At 44.0% G+C, this 24756-nt stretch overlaps 4 non-coding genes across 4 annotated transcripts; all 4 read left to right on the forward strand.

The window, feature by feature from the left end:
• Positions 1 to 2467: 2467 nt before the first annotated feature.
• On the forward strand, positions 2468 to 2539 carry TRNAE-UUC (transfer RNA glutamic acid (anticodon UUC)). The gene has a single exon. It is a non-coding gene; the product is annotated as a tRNA-Glu (tRNA).
• A 14784-nt stretch (positions 2540 to 17323) lies between these two features.
• On the forward strand, positions 17324 to 17395 carry TRNAE-UUC (transfer RNA glutamic acid (anticodon UUC)). The gene has a single exon. It is a non-coding gene; the product is annotated as a tRNA-Glu (tRNA).
• A 2888-nt stretch (positions 17396 to 20283) lies between these two features.
• Positions 20284 to 20355, forward strand: TRNAE-UUC (transfer RNA glutamic acid (anticodon UUC)). The gene has a single exon. It is a non-coding gene; the product is annotated as a tRNA-Glu (tRNA).
• A 2888-nt stretch (positions 20356 to 23243) lies between these two features.
• TRNAE-UUC (transfer RNA glutamic acid (anticodon UUC)) lies at positions 23244 to 23315 on the forward strand. Its single transcript has one exon. It is a non-coding gene; the product is annotated as a tRNA-Glu (tRNA).
• The last annotated feature ends 1441 nt before the right edge of the window (positions 23316 to 24756 follow it).

Below are 24756 nucleotides of genomic sequence, written 5' to 3' on the forward strand. Positions count from 1 at the left end.
TCATCTGTGATATTGCAGCTGTTGTTTGCAGTGTCCACATTTTGCAACCAGTGTGCTTTGTACCCTCACTGCTGCTCTCTCAGAGAGGGTAGGCTGAACACTACCGGTAGTATCAGACACCAGAGATGCCTCCTGTACCTGGAATAAAACTCTGCTTCTTTGTAAGAAATACAGGGGTGAAGATCTGCTGCATTCACAGTGACCCACTGACTCTTTTACAAAGGTTCCCAGCCGTGCAAAGACTCTTGGTGGTTAGTAAAGGGGCCATGCTAAATGGAGATTTCGAAGCATCAGACGAGACGTTTTCTTTGTTTCTGCATCAGCAAAAGTATATTTCTGTTTTTATGTTATTACTTGTGAAATACACATTTTAGTTGTGCTGTTGGATTTGTCATGTTTGATTTACAGTGTGAACGAATTCAAGCGATAGACAGTAGGTGGTGACTAACACTGCTTCAGGACTCCTAGGGTTGAGGATCGTGGACGTTGGTTCCATTGTGTAATGATTAGCACTCTGGACTCTGAATCCAGCAATCTGAGTTCCAATATCGGTAGGACCTGGAATGTTTGTAATAATACTTTTGTTTTAATTTATTGCAGGTCTTGAGCAGGAAACCATTTGTATCTCTGACATAACCCGTCTCTTCCTCTTTTCATTCCCCTCGTGGTTTCTGCGGTTTGGGGGCATCTATACATTATTCTATAGGAGTTGCTGGGGACACTTGATGCTACACACAGGTGTTGTCTACGTCCTGTGTGTGTGTGGACACCTCTCTACTCTGGCTACACAACTGTAAGATGCACAGTGTGGACCTGACTCCACTTGGCCTTCACACCGGATAACTTACAAGGAGAGAGAAACTTACGGAAATGTACGGTGTGAAAGAACGACTTTACCAAAGTGTTAATGTATGAAATTGCCCTTTGCTTTTTTTTTGTGAGTTGCAAATGGTAACATTTGACTAAAGCAAGTACCCAAAATTAAACAGTTTTCAGCTGGACTCATATAACTTGCATTTGCAGTGGAAGATCTGCCTGGAGCAGTATATGAGTGTGAAAAGGTCTCTAGTTTTGTCTTGAAATACCAGAGACTTCGGCGCTCTCTACCAGTCTCCTTCGACATCACATCCTGATGCTGAACAGTATTAGCACATAAATGAATAAAAAACTGGCTGACGTGTACATGCACATGTGTGCATATGTACCACGGTGCTATAGTCTGATGACATATATGTGCCAGTCTGTGGGGTCAAAGGGCAGTCAGAAGTTACTGGGCCACAGTTGTATCAATGAGGACTGTGTACTTCCTGTGCCCTGGGGCATTCGTACTCTGGTCCCTCAAACTAGGGTGGAAGCCCCCCTTTAGCACATGACTCTCAGAATAACAAGTCAGAGCTGACATTAGTGTAACTGGGTACTCACGCTTGTGAAAGGCACAAGTGCAAGTAGTGAACTGCAACCTGACCTCACAGCATACACTTTAGACATCCTTTGTAAACACACACACATATTTTCAGTCTAACTTGTTTACATTTTACATCAATAAATATGGTAATATTTGTACTTGAAATGTTTAATTTGCCTACCTTTGGCGCATATTCCTAGTACCTTATATTTTAACTTTTCTCCATTCGGGTGTATACAATTGGTATAATGTCAGAAAGGGAGAAGACGACCGAGAATGCCTAAGAATGTGCGCTTACATGCTTTTAAGAACATATGTCTGGTGTTGTGACAAAACAGCAGTGACCACTTCAGCTCAGCACTTGCTTCTTCCTCTGCTGTCCCAAAATATTGTGGAATTACTAGTCTCTGCGCCTCTGACAAGGCTGCTGACATCCGATTGATGATTTGTAGCCTTGTGGGCTGTGAGTGCTTTGGCTGTGCTGCCCCCTGGCAGTCACTCTGTGAAGATGCAGGTACCTGGGAACAACACAGACTACTTCTGAGCTGTTTCTTCTCTGTTTGAACCAATCCAGTGTCAGGACTGGAGTCGGTGCTGTTAGTAGATAGAGAAGGAGTATAACTCGAGCCCCAGGAGGGCAGCCTGGAGCCTGTGACAGGTGCAGGGGAGTGTCGTCAAGGAAGCAGCTTGAAGATAACTGGAGAGGGGTCTGTGGGGCCATCAGTCTGGTGAGGAAACCCAGGAGTGTCCTACGGATGGGGCGTGGCTTTGTTTGGCTCAAGGGGAGGGGTTAGTAATAGTGAATGCAGGGACTGCTGCTGTCCTCCGTGTCCTGGGCTCTGTGTATGTGTAGAAGTTCTAAGGTTGTAAATAATGAGACCTGACAGGTTTTGGCAGAAATGATGACTTCTGGTGATTCCTTCTCTTTTGTCAGAAGTGAGGTGTCTGTTACCCCAATTGATTGTGTACTACTGAGAAGAAGAATATAACTCTCAGTGTACGGAATGCAGTGTGACCTAGGAGACACCTCACATACACTGAGCTGTATGATGAGTTCACAGTTTCCATATGGTCTAGCGGTTAGGATTCCTGGTTTTCATCCAGGCGGCCCGGGTTCAACTCCCGGTATGGGAACTCCATTTTTTTTTTTTCACTACTCAGACATTTTAATCTTTCTCAGTTTTTTTCTATAAACCTAAATGCACCTAAAGTCTTAATAAATGTCACTTGCTTTGTCTTCTGCTTCCATCTAATGCCGTCAGAGGTTTACACCGACCCCCAGATCTACTGCCCTCTCTCCCCAGCCCTTGACCTGTACATTAATACTATGAAGGGTTATTCCTTGTTTTTCTTTTATTGCACAACAAAAAGTACAGATTATATAAAGAGACCGGGGCACAGAGAAGAAGGCAGCAATTGACTGTGGTCCCACCATGGGAAATTCGCATTTTATTACCTGCCCCTTCCATACTGTGGGTTCATCATTTGTTTTATGACATGATTTCCCTGCTGTGTTGTATCTAGTATAAGACTTGAGTACTTTATGTGTTTTATATCATCTGTGATATTGCAGCTGTTGTTTGCAGTGTCCACATTTTGCAACCAGTGTGCTTTGTACCCTCACTGCTGCTCTCTCAGAGAGGGTAGGCTGAACACTACCGGTAGTATCAGACACCAGAGATGCCTCCTGTACCTGGAATAAAACTCTGCTTCTTTGTAAGAAATACAGGGGTGAAGATCTGCTGCATTCACAGTGACCCACTGACTCTTTTACAAAGGTTCCCAGCCGTGCAAAGACTCTTGGTGGTTAGTTAAGGGGCCATGCTAAATGGAGATTTCGAAGCATCAGACGAGACGTTTTCTTTGTTTCTGCATCAGCAAAAGTATATTTCTGTTTTTATGTTATTACTTGTGAAATACACATTTTAGTTGTGCTGTTGGATTTGTCATGTTTGATTTACAGTGTGAACGAATTCAAGCGATAGACAGTAGGTGGTGACTGACACTGCTTCAGGACTCCTAGGGTTGAGGATCGTGGACGTTGGTTCCATCGTGTAATGATTAGCACTCTGGACTCTGAATCCAGCAATCTGAGTTCCAATATCGGTAGGACCTGGAATGTTTGTAATAATACTTTTGTTTTAATTTATTGCAGGTCTTGAGCAGGAAACCATTTGTATCTCTGACATAACCCGTCTCTTCCTCTTTTCATTCCCCTCGTGGTTTCTGCGGTTTGGGGGCATCTATACATTATTCTATAGGCGTTGCTGGGGACACTTGATGCTACACACAGGTGTTGTCTACGTCCTGTGTCTGTGTGGACACCTCTCTACTCTGGCTACACAACTGTAAGATGCACAGTGTGGACCTGACTCCACTTGGCCTTCACACCGGATAACTTACAAGGAGAGAGAAACTTACGGAAATGTACGGTGTGAAAGAACGACTTTACCAAAGTGTTAATGTATGAAATTGCCCTTTGCTTTTTTTTTGTGAGTTGCAAATGGTAACATTTGACTAAAGCAAGTACCCAAAATTAAACAGTTTTCAGCTGGACTCATATAACTTGCATTTGCAGTGGAAGATCTGCCTGGAGCAGTATATGAGTGTGAAAAGGTCTCTAGTTTTGTCTTGAAATACCAGAGACTTCGGCGCTCTCTACCAGTCTCCTTCGACATCACATCCTGATGCTGAACAGTATTAGCACATAAATGAATAAAAAACTGGCTGACGTGTACATGCACATGTGTGCATATGTACCACGGTGCTATAGTCTGATGACATATATGTGCCAGTCTGTGGGGTCAAAGGGCAGTCAGAAGTTACTGGGCCACAGTTGTATCAATGAGGACTGTGTACTTCCTGTGCCCTGGGGCATTCGTACTCTGGTCCCTCAAACTAGGGTGGAAGCCCCCCTTTAGCACATGACTCTCAGAATAACAAGTCAGAGCAGACATTAGTGTAACTGGGTACTCACGCTTGTGAAAGGCACAAGTGCAAGTAGTGAACTGCAACCTGACCTCACAGCATACACTTTAGACATCCTTTGTAAACACACACACATATTTTCAGTCTAACTTGTTTACATTTTACATCAATAAATATGGTAATATTTGTACTTGAAATGTTTAATTTGCCTACCTTTGGCGCATATTCCTAGTACCTTATATTTTAACTTTTCTCCATTCGGGTGTATACAATTGGTATAATGTCAGAAAGGGAGAAGACGACCGAGAATGCCTAAGAATGTGCGCTTACATGCTTTTAAGAACATATGTCTGGTGTTGTGACAAAACAGCAGTGACCACTTCAGCTCAGCACTTGCTTCTTCCTCTGCTGTCCCAAAATATTGTGGAATTACTAGTCTCTGCGCCTCTGACAAGGCTGCTGACATCCAATTGATGATTTGTAGGCTTGTGGGCTGTGAGTGCTTTGGCTGTGCTGCCCCCTGGCAGTCACTCTGTGAAGATGCAGGTACCTGGGAACAACACAGACTACTTCTGAGCTGTTTCTTCTCTGTTTGAACCAATCCAGTGTCAGGACTGGAGTCGGTGCTGTTAGTAGATAGAGAAGGAGTATAACTCGAGCCCCAGGAGGGCAGCCTGGAGCCTGTGACAGGTGCAGGGGAGTGTCGTCAAGGAAGCAGCTGGAAGATAACTGGAGAGGGGTTTGTGGGGCCATCAGTCTGGTGAGGAAACCCAGGAGTGTCCTACGGATGGGGCGTGGCTTTGTCTGGCTCAAGGGGAGGGGTTAGTAATAGTGAAAGCAGGGACTGCTGCTGTCCTCCGTGTCCTGGGCTCTGTGTATGTGTAGAAGTTCTAAGGTTGTAAATAATGAGACCTGACAGGTTGTGGCAGAAATGATGACTTCTGGTGATTCCTTCTCTTTTGTCAGAAGTGAGGTGTCTGTTACCCCAATTGATTGTGTACTACTGAGAAGAAGAATATAACTCTCAGTGTACGGAATGCACTGTGACCTAGGAGACACCTCACATACACTGAGCTGTATGATGAGTTCACAGTTTCCATATGGTCTAGCAGTTAGGATTCCTGGTTTTCACCCAGGCGGCCCGGGGTCAACTCCCGGTATGGGATCTCTATTTATTTTTTTTCACTACTCAGACATTTTAATCTTTCTCAGTTTTTTTCTATAAACCTAAATGCACCTAAAGTCTTAATAAATGTCACTTGCTTTGTCTTCTGCTTCCATCTAATGCCGTCAGAGGTTTACACCGACCCCCAGATCTACTGCCCTCTCTCCCCAGCCCTTGACCTGTACATTAATACTATAAAGGGTTATTCCTTGTTTTTCTTTTATTGCACAACAAAAAGTACAGATTATATAAAGAGACCGGGGCACAGAGAAGAAGGCAGCAATTGACTGTGGTCCCACCATGGGAAATTCGCATTTTATTACCTGCCCCTTCCATACTGTGGGTTCATCATTTGTTTTATGACATGATTTCCCTGCTGTGTTGTATCTAGTATAAGACTTGAGTACTTTATGTGTTTTATATCATCTGTGATATTGCAGCTGTTGTTTGCAGTGTCCACATTTTGCAACCAGTGTGCTTTGTACCCTCACTGCTGCTCTCTCAGAGAGGGTAGGCTGAACACTACCTTTAGTATCAGACACCAGAGATGCCTCCTGTACCTGGAATAAAACTCTGCTTCTTTGTAAGAAATACAGGGGTGAAGATCTGCTGCATTCACAGTGACCCACTGACTCTTTTACAAAGGTTCCCAGCCGTGCAAAGACTCTTGGTGGTTAGTTAAGGGGCCATGCTAAATGGAGATTTCGAAGCATCAGACGAGACGTTTTCTTTGTTTCTGCATCAGCAAAAGTATATTTCTGTTTTTATGTTATTACTTGTGAAATACACATTTTAGTTGTGCTGTTGGATTTGTCATGTTTGATTTACAGTGTGAACGAATTCAAGCGATAGACAGTAGGTGGTGACTGACACTGCTTCAGGACTCCTAGGGTTGAGGATCGTGGACGTTGGTTCCATCGTGTAATGATTAGCACTCTGGACTCTGAATCCAGCAATCTGAGTTCCAATATCGGTAGGACCTGGAATGTTTGTAATAATACTTTTGTTTAAATTTATTGCAGGTCTTGAGCAGGAAACCATTTGTATCTCTGACATAACCCGTCTCTTCCTCTTTTCATTCCCCTCGTGGTTTCTGCGGTTTGGGGGCATCTATACATTATTCTATAGGCGTTGCTGGGGACACTTGATGCTACACACAGGTGTTGTCTACGTCCTGTGTCTGTGTGGACACCTCTCTACTCTGGCTACACAACTGTAAGATGCACAGTGTGGACCTGACTCCACTTGGCCTTCACACCGGATAACTTACAAGGAGAGAGAAACTTACGGAAATGTACGGTGTGAAAGAACGACTTTACCAAAGTGTTAATGTATGAAATTGCCCTTTGCTTTTTTTTTGTGAGTTGCAAATGGTAACATTTGACTAAAGCAAGTACCCAAAATTAAACAGTTTTCAGCTGGACTCATATAACTTGCATTTGCAGTGGAAGATCTGCCTGGAGCAGTATATGAGTGTGAAAAGGTCTCTAGTTTTGTCTTGAAATACCAGAGACTTCGGCGCTCTCCACCAGTCTCCTTCGACATCACATCCTGATGCAGAACAGTATTAGCACATAAATGAATGAAAAACTGGCTGACGTGTACATGCACATGTGTGCATATGTACCACGGTGCCATAGTCTGATGACATATATGTGCCAGTCTGTGGGGTCAAAGGGCAGTCAGAAGTTACTGGGCCACAGTTGTATCAATGAGGACTGTGTACTTCCTGTGCCCTGGGGCATTCGTACTCTGGTCCCTCAAACTAGGGTGGAAGCCCCCCTTTAGCACATGACTCTCAGAATAACAAGTCAGAGCAGACATTAGTGTAACTGGGTACTCACGCTTGTGAAAGGCACAAGTGCAAGTAGTGAACTGCAACCTGACCTCACAGCATACACTTTAGACATCCTTTGTAAACACACACACATATTTTCAGTCTAACTTGTTTACATTTTACATCAATAAATATGGTAATATTTGTACTTGAAATGTTTAATTTGCCTACCTTTGGCGCATATTCCTAGTACCTTATATTTTTACTTTTCTCCATTCGGGTGTATACAATTGGTATAATGTCAGAAAGGGAGAAGACGACCGAGAATGCCTAAGAATGTGCGCTTACATGCTTTTAAGAACATATGTCTGGTGTTGTGACAAAACAGCAGTGACCACTTCAGCTCAGCACTTGCTTCTTCCTCTGCTGTCCCAAAATATTGTGGAATTACTAGTCTCTGCGCCTCTGACAAGGCTGCTGACATCCGATTGATGATTTGTAGCCTTGTGGGCTGTGAGTGCTTTGGCTGTGCTGCCCCCTGGCGTACACTCTGTGAAGATGCAGGTACCTGGGAACAACCCAGACTACTTCTGAGCTGTTTCTTCTCTGTGTGAACCAATCCAGTGTCAGGACTGGAGTCGGTGCTGTTAGTAGATAGAGAAGGAGTATAACTCGAGCCCCAGGAGGGCAGTCTGGAGCCTGTGACAGGTGCAGGGGAGTGTCGTCAAGGAAGCAGCTGGAAGATAACTGGAGAGGGGTCTGTGGGGCCATCAGTCTGGTGAGGAAACCCAGGAGTGTCCTACGGATGGGGCGTGGCTTTGTCTGGCTCAAGGGGAGGGGTTAGTAATAGTGAATGCAGGGACTGCTGCTGTCCTCCGTGTCCTGGGCTCTGTGTATGTGTAGAAGCTCTAAGGTTGTAAATAATGAGACCTACAGGTTGTGGCAGAAATGATGACTTCTGGTCATTCCTTCTCTTTTGTCAGAAGGAAGTGTCTGTTACCCCCAATTGATTGTGTACTACTGAGAAGAAGAATATAACTCTCAGTGTACGGAATGCAGTGTGACCTAGGAGACACCTCACATACACTGAGCTGTATGATGAGTTCACAGTTCCCATATGGTCTAGTGGTTAGGATTCCTGGTTTTCGCCCGGGTTCAACACCCGGTATGGGAACTCCATCTTTTTTTTTTCACTACTCAGACATTTTAATCTTTCTCAGTTTTTTTCTATAAACCTAAATGCACCTAAAGTCTTAATAAATGTCACTTGCTTTGTCTTCTGCTTCCATCTAATGCCGTCAGAGGTTTACACCGACCCCCAGATCTACTGCCCTCTCTCCCCAGCCCTTGACCTGTACATTAATACTATGAAGGGTTATTCCTTGTTTTTCTTTTATTGCACAACAAAAAGTACAGATTATATAAAGAGACCGTACATTAATACTATGAAGGGTTATTCCTTGTTTTTCTTTTATTGCACAACAAAAAGTACAGATTATATAATGAGACCGGGGCACAGAGAAGAAGGCAGCAATTGACTGTGGTCCCACCATGGGAAATTCGCATTTTATTACCTGCCCCTTCCATACTGTGGGTTCATCATTTGTTTTATGACATGATTTCCCTGCTGTGTTGTATCTAGTATAAGACTTGAGTACTTTATGTGTTTTATATCATCTGTGATATTGCAGCTGTTGTTTGCAGTGTCCACATTTTGCAACCAGTGTGCTTTGTACCCTCACTGCTGCTCTCTCAGAGAGGGTAGGCTGAACACTACCGGTAGTATCAGACACCAGAGATGCCTCCTGTACCTGGAATAAAACTCTGCTTCTTTGTAAGAAATACAGGGGTGAAGATCTGCTGCATTCACAGTGACCCACTGACTCTTTTACAAAGGTTCCCAGCCGTGCAAAGACTCTTGGTGGTTAGTTAAGGGGCCATGCTAAATGGAGATTTCGAAGCATCAGACGAGACGTTTTCTTTGTTTCTGCATCAGCAAAAGTATATTTCTGTTTTTATGTTATTACTTGTGAAATACACATTTTAGTTGTGCTGTTGGATTTGTCATGTTTGATTTACAGTGTGAACGAATTCAAGCGATAGACAGTAGGTGGTGACTGACACTGCTTTAGGACTCCTAGGGTTGAGGATCGTGGACGTTGGTTCCATCGTGTAATGATTAACACTCTGGACTCTGAATCCAGCAATCTGAGTTCCAATATCGGTAGGACCTGGAATGTTTGTAATAATACTTTTGTTTAAATTTATTGCAGGTCTTGAGCAGGAAACCATTTGTATCTCTGACATAACCCGTCTCTTCCTCTTTTCATTCCCCTCGTGGTTTCTGCGGTTTGGGGGCATCTATACATTATTCTATAGGCGTTGCTGGGGGCACTTGATGCTACACACAGGTGTTGTCTACGTCCTGTGTCTGTGTGGACACCTCTCTACTCTGGCTACACAACTGTAAGATGCACAGTGTGGACCTGACTCCACTTGGCCTTCACACCGGATAACTTACAAGGAGAGAGAAACTTACGGAAATGTACGGTGTGAAAGAACGACTTTACCAAAGTGTTAATGTATGAAATTGCCCTTTGCTTTTTTTTTGTGAGTTGCAAATGGTAACATTTGACTAAAGCAAGTACCCAAAATTAAACAGTTTTCAGCTGGACTCATATAACTTGCATTTGCAGTGGAAGATCTGCCTGGAGCAGTATATGAGTGTGAAAAGGTCTCTAGTTTTGTCTTGAAATACCAGAGACTTCGGCGCTCTCCACCAGTCTCCTTCGACATCACATCCTGATGCTGAACAGTATTAGCACATAAATGAATGAAAAACTGGCTGACGTGTACATGCACATGTGTGCATATGTACCACGGTGCCATAGTCTGATGACATATATGTGCCAGTCTGTGGGGTCAAAGGGCAGTCAGAAGTTACTGGGCCACAGTTGTATCAATGAGGACTGTGTACTTCCTGTGCCCTGGGGCATTCGTACTCTGGTCCCTCAAACTAGGGTGGAAGCCCCCCTTTAGCACATGACTCTCAGAATAACAAGTCAGAGCAGACATTAGTGTAACTGGGTACTCACACTTGTGAAAGGCACAAGTGCAAGTAGTGAACTGCAACCTGACCTCACAGCATACACTTTAGACATCCTTTGTAAACACACACACATATTTTCAGTCTAACTTGTTTACATTTTACATCAATAAATATGGTAATATTTGTACTTGAAATGTTTAATTTGCCTACCTTTGGCGCATATTCCTAGTACCTTATATTTTAACTTTTCTCCATTCGGGTGTATACAATTGGTATAATGTCAGAAAGGGAGAAGACGACCGAGAATGCCTAAGAATGTGCGCTTACATGCTTTTAAGAACATATGTCTGGTGTTGTGACAAAACAGCAGTGACCACTTCAGCTCAGCACTTGCTTCTTCCTCTGCTGTCCCAAAATATTGTGGAATTACTAGTCTCTGCGCCTCTGACAAGGCTGCTGACATCCAATTGATGATTTGTAGGCTTGTGGGCTGTGAGTGCTTTGGCTGTGCTGCCCCCTGGCAGTCACTCTGTGAAGATGCAGGTACCTGGGAACAACACAGACTACTTCTGAGCTGTTTCTTCTCTGTTTGAACCAATCCAGTGTCAGGACTGGAGTCGGTGCTGTTAGTAGATAGAGAAGGAGTATAACTCGAGCCCCAGGAGGGCAGCCTGGAGCCTGTGACAGGTGCAGGGGAGTGTCGTCAAGGAAGCAGCTGGAAGATAACTGGAGAGGGGTCTGTGGGGCCATCAGTCTGGTGAGGAAACCCAGGAGTGTCCTACGGATGGGGCGTGGCTTTGTCTGGCTCAAGGGGAGGGGTTAGTAATAGTGAAAGCAGGGACTGCTGCTGTCCTCCGTGTCCTGGGCTCTGTGTATGTGTAGAAGTTCTAAGGTTGTAAATAATGAGACCTGACAGGTTGTGGCAGAAATGATGACTTCTGGTGATTCCTTCTCTTTTGTCAGAAGTGAGGTGTCTGTTACCCCAATTGATTGTGTACTACTGAGAAGAAGAATATAACTCTCAGTGTACGGAATGCACTGTGACCTAGGAGACACCTCACATACACTGAGCTGTATGATGAGTTCACAGTTTCCATATGGTCTAGCAGTTAGGATTCCTGGTTTTCACCCAGGCGGCCCGGGGTCAACTCCCGGTATGGGATCTCTATTTATTTTTTTTCACTACTCAGACATTTTAATCTTTCTCAGTTTTTTTCTATAAACCTAAATGCACCTAAAGTCTTAATAAATGTCACTTGCTTTGTCTTCTGCTTCCATCTAATGCCGTCAGAGGTTTACACCGACCCCCAGATCTACTGCCCTCTCTCCCCAGCCCTTGACCTGTACATTAATACTATAAAGGGTTATTCCTTGTTTTTCTTTTATTGCACAACAAAAAGTACAGATTATATAAAGAGACCGGGGCACAGAGAAGAAGGCAGCAATTGACTGTGGTCCCACCATGGGAAATTCGCATTTTATTACCTGCCCCTTCCATACTGTGGGTTCATCATTTGTTTTATGACATGATTTCCCTGCTGTGTTGTATCTAGTATAAGACTTGAGTACTTTATGTGTTTTATATCATCTGTGATATTGCAGCTGTTGTTTGCAGTGTCCACATTTTGCAACCAGTGTGCTTTGTACCCTCACTGCTGCTCTCTCAGAGAGGGTAGGCTGAACACTACCTTTAGTATCAGACACCAGAGATGCCTCCTGTACCTGGAATAAAACTCTGCTTCTTTGTAAGAAATACAGGGGTGAAGATCTGCTGCATTCACAGTGACCCACTGACTCTTTTACAAAGGTTCCCAGCCGTGCAAAGACTCTTGGTGGTTAGTTAAGGGGCCATGCTAAATGGAGATTTCGAAGCATCAGACGAGACGTTTTCTTTGTTTCTGCATCAGCAAAAGTATATTTCTGTTTTTATGTTATTACTTGTGAAATACACATTTTAGTTGTGCTGTTGGATTTGTCATGTTTGATTTACAGTGTGAACGAATTCAAGCGATAGACAGTAGGTGGTGACTGACACTGCTTCAGGACTCCTAGGGTTGAGGATCGTGGACGTTGGTTCCATCGTGTAATGATTAGCACTCTGGACTCTGAATCCAGCAATCTGAGTTCCAATATCGGTAGGACCTGGAATGTTTGTAATAATACTTTTGTTTAAATTTATTGCAGGTCTTGAGCAGGAAACCATTTGTATCTCTGACATAACCCGTCTCTTCCTCTTTTCATTCCCCTCGTGGTTTCTGCGGTTTGGGGGCATCTATACATTATTCTATAGGCGTTGCTGGGGACACTTGATGCTACACACAGGTGTTGTCTACGTCCTGTGTCTGTGTGGACACCTCTCTACTCTGGCTACACAACTGTAAGATGCACAGTGTGGACCTGACTCCACTTGGCCTTCACACCGGATAACTTACAAGGAGAGAGAAACTTACGGAAATGTACGGTGTGAAAGAACGACTTTACCAAAGTGTTAATGTATGAAATTGCCCTTTGCTTTTTTTTTGTGAGTTGCAAATGGTAACATTTGACTAAAGCAAGTACCCAAAATTAAACAGTTTTCAGCTGGACTCATATAACTTGCATTTGCAGTGGAAGATCTGCCTGGAGCAGTATATGAGTGTGAAAAGGTCTCTAGTTTTGTCTTGAAATACCAGAGACTTCGGCGCTCTCCACCAGTCTCCTTCGACATCACATCCTGATGCAGAACAGTATTAGCACATAAATGAATGAAAAACTGGCTGACGTGTACATGCACATGTGTGCATATGTACCACGGTGCCATAGTCTGATGACATATATGTGCCAGTCTGTGGGGTCAAAGGGCAGTCAGAAGTTACTGGGCCACAGTTGTATCAATGAGGACTGTGTACTTCCTGTGCCCTGGGGCATTCGTACTCTGGTCCCTCAAACTAGGGTGGAAGCCCCCCTTTAGCACATGACTCTCAGAATAACAAGTCAGAGCAGACATTAGTGTAACTGGGTACTCACGCTTGTGAAAGGCACAAGTGCAAGTAGTGAACTGCAACCTGACCTCACAGCATACACTTTAGACATCCTTTGTAAACACACACACATATTTTCAGTCTAACTTGTTTACATTTTACATCAATAAATATGGTAATATTTGTACTTGAAATGTTTAATTTGCCTACCTTTGGCGCATATTCCTAGTACCTTATATTTTTACTTTTCTCCATTCGGGTGTATACAATTGGTATAATGTCAGAAAGGGAGAAGACGACCGAGAATGCCTAAGAATGTGCGCTTACATGCTTTTAAGAACATATGTCTGGTGTTGTGACAAAACAGCAGTGACCACTTCAGCTCAGCACTTGCTTCTTCCTCTGCTGTCCCAAAATATTGTGGAATTACTAGTCTCTGCGCCTCTGACAAGGCTGCTGACATCCGATTGATGATTTGTAGCCTTGTGGGCTGTGAGTGCTTTGGCTGTGCTGCCCCCTGGCGTACACTCTGTGAAGATGCAGGTACCTGGGAACAACCCAGACTACTTCTGAGCTGTTTCTTCTCTGTGTGAACCAATCCAGTGTCAGGACTGGAGTCGGTGCTGTTAGTAGATAGAGAAGGAGTATAACTCGAGCCCCAGGAGGGCAGTCTGGAGCCTGTGACAGGTGCAGGGGAGTGTCGTCAAGGAAGCAGCTGGAAGATAACTGGAGAGGGGTCTGTGGGGCCATCAGTCTGGTGAGGAAACCCAGGAGTGTCCTACGGATGGGGCGTGGCTTTGTCTGGCTCAAGGGGAGGGGTTAGTAATAGTGAATGCAGGGACTGCTGCTGTCCTCCGTGTCCTGGGCTCTGTGTATGTGTAGAAGCTCTAAGGTTGTAAATAATGAGACCTACAGGTTGTGGCAGAAATGATGACTTCTGGTCATTCCTTCTCTTTTGTCAGAAGGAAGTGTCTGTTACCCCCAATTGATTGTGTACTACTGAGAAGAAGAATATAACTCTCAGTGTACGGAATGCAGTGTGACCTAGGAGACACCTCACATACACTGAGCTGTATGATGAGTTCACAGTTCCCATATGGTCTAGTGGTTAGGATTCCTGGTTTTCGCCCGGGTTCAACACCCGGTATGGGAACTCCATCTTTTTTTTTTCACTACTCAGACATTTTAATCTTTCTCAGTTTTTTTCTATAAACCTAAATGCACCTAAAGTCTTAATAAATGTCACTTGCTTTGTCTTCTGCTTCCATCTAATGCCGTCAGAGGTTTACACCGACCCCCAGATCTACTGCCCTCTCTCCCCAGCCCTTGACCTGTACATTAATACTATGAAGGGTTATTCCTTGTTTTTCTTTTATTGCACAACAAAAAGTACAGATTATATAAAGAGACCGGGGCACAGAGAAGAAGGCAGCAATTGACTGTGGTCCCACCATGGGAAATTCGCATTTTATTACCTGCCCCTTCCATACTGTGGGTTCATCATTTGTTTTATGACATGATTTCCCTGCTGTGTTGTATCTAGTATAAGACTTGAGTACTTTATGTGTTTTATATCATCTGTGATATTGCAGCTGTTGTTTGCAGTGTCCACATTTTGCAACCAGTGTGCTTTGTACCCTCACTGCTGCTCTCTCAGAGAGGGTAGGCTGAACACTACCGGTAGTATCAGATACCAGAGATGCCTCCTGTACCTGGAATAAAACTCTGCTTCTTTGTAAGAAATACAGGGGTGAAGATCTGCCGCATTCACAGTGACCCACTGACTCTTTTACAAAGGTTCCCAGCCGTGCAAAGACTCTTGGTGGTTAGTTAAGGGGCCATGCTAAATGGAGATTTCGAAGCATCAGACGAGACGTTTTCTTTGTTTCTGCATCAGCAAAAGTATACTTCTGTTTTTATGTTATTACTTGTGAAATACACATTTTAGTTGTGCTGTTGGATTTGTCATGTTTGATTTACAGTGTGAACGAATTCAAGCGATAGACAGTAGGTGGTGACTGACACTGCTTCAGGACTCCTAGGGTTGAGGATCGTGGACGTTGGTTCCATCGTGTAATGATTAGCACTCTGGACTCTGAATCCAGCAATCTGAGTTCCAATATCGGTAGGACCTGGAATGTTTGTAATAATACTTTTGTTTAAATTTATTGCAGGTCTTGAGCAGGAAACCATTTGTATCTCTGACATAACCCGTCTCTTCCTCTTTTCATTCCCCTCGTGGTTTCTGCGGTTTGGGGGCATCTATACATTATTCTATAGGCGTTGCTGGGGACACTTGATGCTACACACAGGTGTTGTCTACGTCCTGTGTCTGTGTGGACACCTCTCTACTCTGGCTACACAACTGTAAGATGCACAGTGTGGACCTGACTCCACTTGGCCTTCACACCGGATAACTTACAAGGAGAGAGAAACTTACGGAAATGTACGGTGTGAAAGAACGACTTTACCAAAGTGTTAATGTATGAAATTGCCCTTTGCTTTTTTTTTTAGAGTTGCAAATGGTAACATTTGACTAAAGCAAGTACCCAAAATTAAACAGTTTTCAGCTGGACTCATATAACTTGCATTTGCAGTGGAAGATCTGCCTGGAGCAGTATATGAGTGTGAAAAGGTCTCTAGTTTTGTCTTGAAATACCAGAGACTTCGGCGCTCTCCACCAGTCTCCTTCGACATCACATCCTGATGCTGAACAGTATTAGCACATAAATGAATAAAAAACTGGCTGACGTGTACATGCACATGTGTGCATATGTACCACGGTGCTATAGTCTGATGACATATATGTGCCAGTCTGTGGGGTCAAAGGGCAGTCAGAAGTTACTGGGCCACAGTTGTATCAACGAGGACTGTGTACTTCCTGTGCCCTGGGGCATTCGTACTCTGGTCCCTCAAACTAGGGTGGAAGCCCCCCTTTAGCACATGACTCTCAGAATAACAAGTCAGAGCAGACATTAGTGTAACTGGGTACTCACACTTGTGAAAGGCACAAGTGCAAGTAGTGAACTGCAACCTGACCTCACAGCATACACTTTAGACATCCTTTGTAAACACACACATATTTTCAGTCTAACTTGTTTACATTTTACATCAATAAATATGGTAATATTTGTACTTGAAATGTTTAATTTGCCTACCTTTGGCGCATATTCCTAGTACCTTATATTTTAACTTTTCTCCATTCGGGTGTATACAATTGGTATAATGTCAGAAAGGGAGAAGACGACCGAGAATGCCTAAGAATGTGCGCTTACATGCTTTTAAGAACATATGTCTGGTGTTGTGACAAAACAGCAGTGACCACTTCAGCTCAGCACTTGCTTCTTCCTCTGCTGTCCCAAAATATTGTGGAATTACTAGTCTCTGCGCCTCTGACAAGGCTGCTGACATCCGATTGATGATTTGTAGCCTTGTGGGCTGTGAGTGCTTTGGCTGTGCTGCCCCCTGGCAGTCACTCTGTGAAGATGCAGGTACCTGGGAACAACACAGACTACTTCTGAGCTGTTTCTTCTCTGTTTGAACCAATCCAGTGTCAGGACTGGAGTCGGTGCTGTTAGTAGATAGAAAAGGAGTATAACTCGAGCCCCAGGAGGGCAGCCTGGAGCCTGTGACAGGTGCAGGGGAGTGTCGTCAAGGAAGCAGCTGGAAGATAACTGGAGAGGGGTCTGTGGGGCCATCAGTCTGGTGAGGAAACCCAGGAGTGTCCTACGGATGGGGCGTGGCTTTGTCTGGCTCAAGGGGAGGGGTTAGTAATAGTGAATGCAGGGACTGCTGCTGTCCTCCGTGTCCTGGGCTCTGTGTAGGTGTAGAAGCTCTAAGGTTGTAAATAATGAGACCTGACAGGTTGTGGCAGAAATGATGACTTCTGGTCATTCCTTCTCTTTTGTCAGAAGTGAAGTGTCTGTTACCCCAATTGATTGTGTACTACTGAGAAGAAGAATATAACTCTCAGTGTACGGAATGCAGTGTGACCTAGGAGACACCTCACATACACTGAGCTGTATGATGAGTTCACAGTTTCCATATGGTCTAGCGGTTAGGATTCCTGGTTTTCACCCAGGCGGCCTGGGTTCAACTCCCGGTATGGGAACTCCATTTATTTTTTTTCACTACTCAGACATTTTAATCTTTCTCAGTTTTTTTCTATAAACCTAAATGCACCTAAAGTCTTAATAAATGTCACTTGCTTTGTCTTCTGCTTCCATCTAATGCCGTCAGAGGTTTACACCGACCCCCAGATCTACTGCCCTCTCTCCCCAGCCCTTGACCTGTACATTAATACTATGAAGGGTTATTCCTTGTTTTTCTTTTATTGCACAACAAAAAGTACAGATTATATAATGAGACCGGGGCACAGAGAAGAAGGCAGCAATTGACTGTGGTCCCACCATGGGAAATTCGCATTTTATTACCTGCCCCTTCCATACTGTGGGTTCATCATTTGTTTTATGACATGATTTCCCTGCTGTGTTGTATCTAGTATAAGACTTGAGTACTTTATGTGTTTTATATCATCTGTGATATTGCAGCTGTTGTTTGCAGTGTCCACATTTTGCAACCAGTGTGCTTTGTACCCTCACTGCTGCTCTCTCAGAGAGGGTAGGCTGAACACTACCGGTAGTATCAGACACCAGAGATGCCTCCTGTACCTGGAATAAAACTCTGCTTCTTTGTAAGAAATACAGGGGTGAAGATCTGCTGCATTCACAGTGACCCACTGACTCTTTTACAAAGGTTCCCAGCCGTGCAAAGACTCTTGGTGGTTAGTTAAGGGGCCATGCTAAATGGAGATTTCGAAGCATCAGACGAGACGTTTTCTTTGTTTCTGCATCAGCAAAAGTATATTTCTGTTTTTATGTTATTACTTGTGAAATACACATTTTAGTTGTGCTGTTGGATTTGTCATGTTTGATTTACAGTGTGAACGAATTCAAGCGATAGACAGTAGGTGGTGACTGACACTGCTTTAGGACTCCTAGGGTTGAGGATCGTGGACGTTGGTTCCATCGTGTAATGATTAACACTCTGGACTCTGAATCCAGCAATCTGAGTTCCAATATCGGTAGGACCTGGAATGTTTGTAATAATACTTTTGTTTAAATTTATTGCAGGTCTTGAGCAGGAAACCATTTGTATCTCTGACATAACCCGTCTCTTCCTCTTTTCATTCCCCTCGTGGTTTCTGCGGTTTGGGGGCATCTATACATTATTCTATAGGCGTTGCTGGGGGCACTTGATGCTACACACAGGTGTTGTCTACGTCCTGTGTCTGTGTGGACACCTCTCTACTCTGGCTACACAACTGTAAGATGCACAGTGTGGACCTGACTCCACTTGGCCTTCACACCGGATAACTTACAAGGAGAGAGAAACTTACGGAAATGTACGGTGTGAAAGAACGACTTTACCAAAGTGTTAATGTATGAAATTGCCCTTTGCTTTTTTTTTGTGAGTTGCAAATGGTAACATTTGACTAAAGCAAGTACCCAAAATTAAACAGTTTTCAGCTGGACTCATATAACTTGCATTTGCAGTGGAAGATCTGCCTGGAGCAGTATATGAGTGTGAAAAGGTCTCTAGTTTTGTCTTGAAATACCAGAGACTTCGGCGCTCTCCACCAGTCTCCTTCGACATCACATCCTGATGCTGAACAGTATTAGCACATAAATGAATGAAAAACTGGCTGACGTGTACATGCACATGTGTGCATATGTACCACGGTGCCATAGTCTGATGACATATATGTGCCAGTCTGTGGGGTCAAAGGGCAGTCAGAAGTTACTGGGCCACAGTTGTATCAATGAGGACTGTGTACTTCCTGTGCCCTGGGGCATTCGTACTCTGGTCCCTCAAACTAGGGTGGAAGCCCCCCTTTAGCACATGACTCTCAGAATAACAAGTCAGAGCAGACATTAGTGTAACTGGGTACTCACACTTGTGAAAGGCACAAGTGCAAGTAGTGAACTGCAACCTGACCTCACAGCATACACTTTAGACATCCTTTGTAAACACACACACATATTTTCAGTCTAACTTGTTTACATTTTACATCAATAAATATGGTAATATTTGTACTTGAAATGTTTAATTTGCCTACCTTTGGCGCATATTCCTAGTACCTTATATTTTAACTTTTCTCCATTCGGGTGTATACAATTGGTATAATGTCAGAAAGGGAGAAGACGACCGAGAATGCCTAAGAATGTGCGCTTACATGCTTTTAAGAACATATGTCTGGTGTTGTGACAAAACAGCAGTGACCACTTCAGCTCAGCACTTGCTTCTTCCTCTGCTGTCCCAAAATATTGTGGAATTACTAGTCTCTGCGCCTCTGACAAGGCTGCTGACATCCGATTGATGATTTGTAGCCTTGTGGGCTGTGAGTGCTTTGGCTGTGCTGCCCCCTGGCAGTCACTCTGTGAAGATGCAGGTACCTGGGAACAACACAGACTACTTCTGAGCTGTTTCTTCTCTGTTTGAACCAATCCAGTGTCAGGACTGGAGTCGGTGCTGTTAGTAGATAGAGAAGGAGTATAACTCGAGCCCCAGGAGGGCAGCCTGGAGCCTGTGACAGGTGCAGGGGAGTGTCGTCAAGGAAGCAGCTGGAAGATAACTGGAGAGGGGTCTGTGGGGCCATCAGTCTGGTGAGGAAACCCAGGAGTGTCCTACGGATGGGGCGTGGCTTTGTCTGGCTCAAGGGGAGGGTTTAGTAATAGTGAATGCAGGGACTGCTGCTGTCCTCCGTGTCCTGGGCTCTGTGTATGTTTAGAAGTTCTAAGGTTGTAAATAATGAGACCTGACAGGTTGTGGCAGAAATGATGACTTCTGGTGATTCCTTCTCTTTTGTCAGAAGTGAGGTGTCTGTTACCCCAATTGATTGTGTACTACTGAGAAGAAGAATATAACTCTCAGTGTACGGAATGCAGTGTGACCTAGGAGACACCTCACATACACTGAGCTGTATGATGAGTTCACAGTTTCCATATGGTCTAGCGGTTAGGATTCCTGGTTTTCACCCAGGCGGCCCGGGTTCAACTCCCGGTATGGGAACTCCATTTTTTTTTTTTCACTACTCAGACATTTTAATCTTTCTCAGTTTTTTTCTATAAACCTAAATGCACCTAAAGTCTTAATAAATGTCACTTGCTTTGTCTTCTGCTTTAATCTAATGCCGTCAGAGGTTTACACCGACCCCCAGATCTACTGCCCTCTCTCCCCAGCCCTTGACCTGTACATTAATACTATGAAGGGTTATTCCTTGTTTTTCTTTTATTGCACAACAAAAAGTACAGATTATATAAAGAGACCGGGGCACAGAGAAGAAGGCAGCAATTGACTGTGGTCCCACCATGGGAAATTCGCATTTTATTACCTGCCCCTTCCATACTGTGGGTTCATCATTTGTTTTATGACATGATTTCCCTGCTGTGTTGTATCTAGTATAAGACTTGAGTACTTTATGTGTTTTATATCATCTGTGATATTGCAGCTGTTGTTTGCAGTGTCCACATTTTGCAACCAGTGTGCTTTGTACCCTCACTGCTGCTCTCTCAGAGAGGGTAGGCTGAACACTACCGGTAGTATCAGACACCAGAGATGCCTCCTGTACCTGGAATAAAACTCTGCTTCTTTGTAAGAAATACAGGGGTGAAGATCTGCTGCATTCACAGTGACCCACTGACTCTTTTACAAAGGTTCCCAGCCGTGCAAAGACTTTTGGTGGTTAGTTAAGGGGCCATGCTAAATGGAGATTTCGAAGCATCAGACGAGACGTTTTCTTTGTTTCTGCATCAGCAAAAGTATATTTCTGTTTTTATGTTATTACTTGTGAAATACACATTTTAGTTGTGCTGTTGGATTTGTCATGTTTGATTTACAGTGTGAACGAATTCAAGCGATAGACAGTAGGTGGTGACTGACACTGCTTCAGGACTCCTAGGGTTGAGGATCGTGGACGTTGGTTCCATCGTGTAATGATTAGCACTCTGGACTCTGAATCCAGCAATCTGAGTTCCAATATCGGTAGGACCTGGAATGTTTGTAATAATACTTTTGTTTAAATTTATTGCAGGTCTTGAGCAGGAAACCATTTGTATCTCTGACATAACCCGTCTCTTCCTCTTTTCATTCCCCTCGTGGTTTCTGCGGTTTGGGGGCATCTATACATTATTCTATAGGCGTTGCTGGGGACACTTGATGCTACACACAGGTGTTGTCTACGTCCTGTGTCTGTGTGGACACCTCTCTACTCAGGCTACACAACTGTAAGATGCACAGTGTGGACCTGACTCCACTTGGCCTTCACACCGGATAACTTACAGGGAGAGAGAAACTTACGGAAATGTACGGTGTGAAAGAACGACTTTACCAAAGTGTTAATGTATGAAATTGCCCTTTGCTTTTTTTTTGTGAGTTGCAAATGGTAACATTTGACTAAAGCAAGTACCCAAAATTAAACAGTTTTCAGCTGGACTCATATAACTTGCATTTGCAGTGGAAGATCTGCCTGGAGCAGTATATGAGTGTGAAAAGGTCTCTAGTTTTGTCTTGAAATACCAGAGACTTCGGCGCTCTCCACCAGTCTCCTTCGACATCACATCCTGATGCTGAACAGTATTAGCACATAAATGAATGAAAAACTGGCTGACGTGTACGTGCACATGTGTGCATATGTACCACGGTGCCATAGTCTGATGACATATATGTGCCAGTCTGTGGGGTCAAAGGGCAGTCAGAAGTTACTGGGCCACAGTTGTATCAATGAGGACTGTGTACTTCCTGTGCCCTGGGGCATTCGTACTCTGGTCCCTCAAACTAGGGTGGAAGCCCCCCTTTAGCACATGACTCTCAGAATAACAAGTCAGAGCAGACATTAGTGTAACTGGGTACTCACGCTTGTGAAAGGCACAAGTGCAAGTAGTGAACTGCAACCTGACCTCACAGCATACACTTTAGACATCCTTTATAAACACACACACATATTTTCAGTCTAACTTGTTTACATTTTACATCAATAAATATGGTAATATTTGTACTTGAAATGTTTAATTTGCCTACCTTTGGCGCATATTCCTAGTACCTTATATTTTAACTTTTCTCCATTCGGGTGTATACAATTGGTATAATGTCAGAAAGGGAGAAGACGACCGAGAATGCCTAAGAATGTGCGCTTACATGCTTTTAAGAACATATGTCTGGTGTTGTGACAAAACAGCAGTGACCACTTCAGCTCAGCACTTGCTTCTTCCTCTGCTGTCCCAAAATATTGTGGAATTACTAGTCTCTGCGCCTCTGACAAGGCTGCTGACATCCGATTGATGATTTGTAGCCTTGTGGGCTGTGAGTGCTTTGGCTGTGCTGCCCCCTGGCAGTCACTCTGTGAAGATGCAGGTACCTGGGAACAACACAGACTACTTCTGAGCTGTTTCTTCTCTGTTTGAACCAATCCAGTGTCAGGACTGGAGTCGGTGCTGTTAGTAGATAGAGAAGGAGTATAACTCGAGCCCCAGGAGGGCAGCCTGGAGCCTGTGACAGGTGCAGGGGAGTGTCGTCAAGGAAGCAGCTGGAAGATAACTGGAGAGGGGTCTGTGGGGCCATCAGTCTGGTGAGGAAACCCAGGAGTGTCCTACGGATGGGGCGTGGCTTTGTCTGGCTCAAGGGGAGGGGTTAGTAATAGTGAATGCAGGGACTGCTGCTGTCCTCCGTGTCCTGGGCTCTGTGTATGTGTAGAAGTTCTAAGGTTGTAAATAATGAGACCTGACAGGTTGTGGCAGAAATGATGACTTCTGGTGATTCCTTCTCTTTTGTCAGAAGTGAGGTGTCTGTTACCCCAATTGATTGTGTACTACTGAGAAGAAGAATATAACTCTCAGTGTACGGAATGCAGTGTGACCTAGGAGACACCTCACATACACTGAGCTGTATGATGAGTTCACAGTTTCCATATGGTCTAGCGGTTAGGATTCCTGGTTTTCACCCAGGCGGCCCAGGTTCAACTCCCGGTATGGGAACTCCATTTATTTTTTTTCACTACTCAGACATTTTAATCTTTCTCAGTTTTTTTCTATAAACCTAAATGCACCTAAAGTCTTAATAAATGTCACTTGCTTTGTCTTCTGCTTCCATCTAATGCCGTCAGAGGTTTACACCGACCCCCAGATCTACTGCCCTCTCTCCCCAGCCCTTGACCTGTACATTAATACTATGAAGGGTTATTCCTTGTTTTTCTTTTATTGCACAACAAAAAGTACAGATTATATAAAGAGACCGGGGCACAGAGAAGAAGGCAGCAATTGACTGTGGTCCCACCATGGGAAATTCGCATTTTATTACCTGCCCCTTCCATACTGTGGGTTCATCATTTGTTTTATGACATGATTTCCCTGCTGTGTTGTATCTAGTATAAGACTTGAGTACTTTATGTGTTTTATATCATCTGTGATATTGCAGCTGTTGTTTGCAGTGTCCACATTTTGCAACCAGTGTGCTTTGTACCCTCACTGCTGCTCTCTCAGAGAGGGTAGGCTGAACACTACCGGTAGTATCAGACACCAGAGATGCCTCCTGTACCTGGAATAAAACTCTGCTTCTTTGTAAGAAATACAGGGGTGAAGATCTGCTGCATTCACAGTGACCCACTGACTCTTTTACAAAGGTTCCCAGCCGTGCAAAGACTCTTGGTGGTTAGTTAAGGGGCCATGCTAAATGGAGATTTCGAAGCATCAGACGAGACGTTTTCTTTGTTTCTGCATCAGCAAAAGTATATTTCTGTTTTTATGTTATTACTTGTGAAATACACATTTTAGTTGTGCTGTTGGATTTGTCATGTTTGATTTACAGTGTGAACGAATTCAAGCGATAGACAGTAGGTGGTGACTGACACTGCTTCAGGACTCCTAGGGTTGAGGATCGTGGACGTTGGTTCCATCGTGTAATGATTAACACTCTGGACTCTGAATCCAGCAATCTGAGTTCCAATATCGGTAGGACCTGGAATGTTTGTAATAATACTTTTGTTTAAATTTATTGCAGGTCTTGAGCAGGAAACCATTTGTATCTCTGACATAACCCGTCTCTTCCTCTTTTCATTCCCCTCGTGGTTTCTGCGGTTTGGGGGCATCTATACATTATTCTATAGGCGTTGCTGGGGGCACTTGATGCTACACACAGGTGTTGTCTACGTCCTGTGTCTGTGTGGACACCTCTCTACTCTGGCTACACAACTGTAAGATGCACAGTGTGGACCTGACTCCACTTGGCCTTCACACCGGATAACTTACAAGGAGAGAGAAACTTACGGAAATGTACGGTGTGAAAGAACGACTTTACCAAAGTGTTAATGTATGAAATTGCCCTTTGCTTTTTTTTTGTGAGTTGCAAATGGTAACATTTGACTAAAGCAAGTACCCAAAATTAAACAGTTTTCAGCTGGACTCATATAACTTGCATTTG

This window comes from Pleurodeles waltl, unplaced genomic scaffold, assembly GCF_031143425.1.
Source record: "Pleurodeles waltl isolate 20211129_DDA unplaced genomic scaffold, aPleWal1.hap1.20221129 scaffold_39, whole genome shotgun sequence".
Classification (NCBI taxonomy): domain Eukaryota; kingdom Metazoa; phylum Chordata; class Amphibia; order Caudata; family Salamandridae; genus Pleurodeles; species Pleurodeles waltl.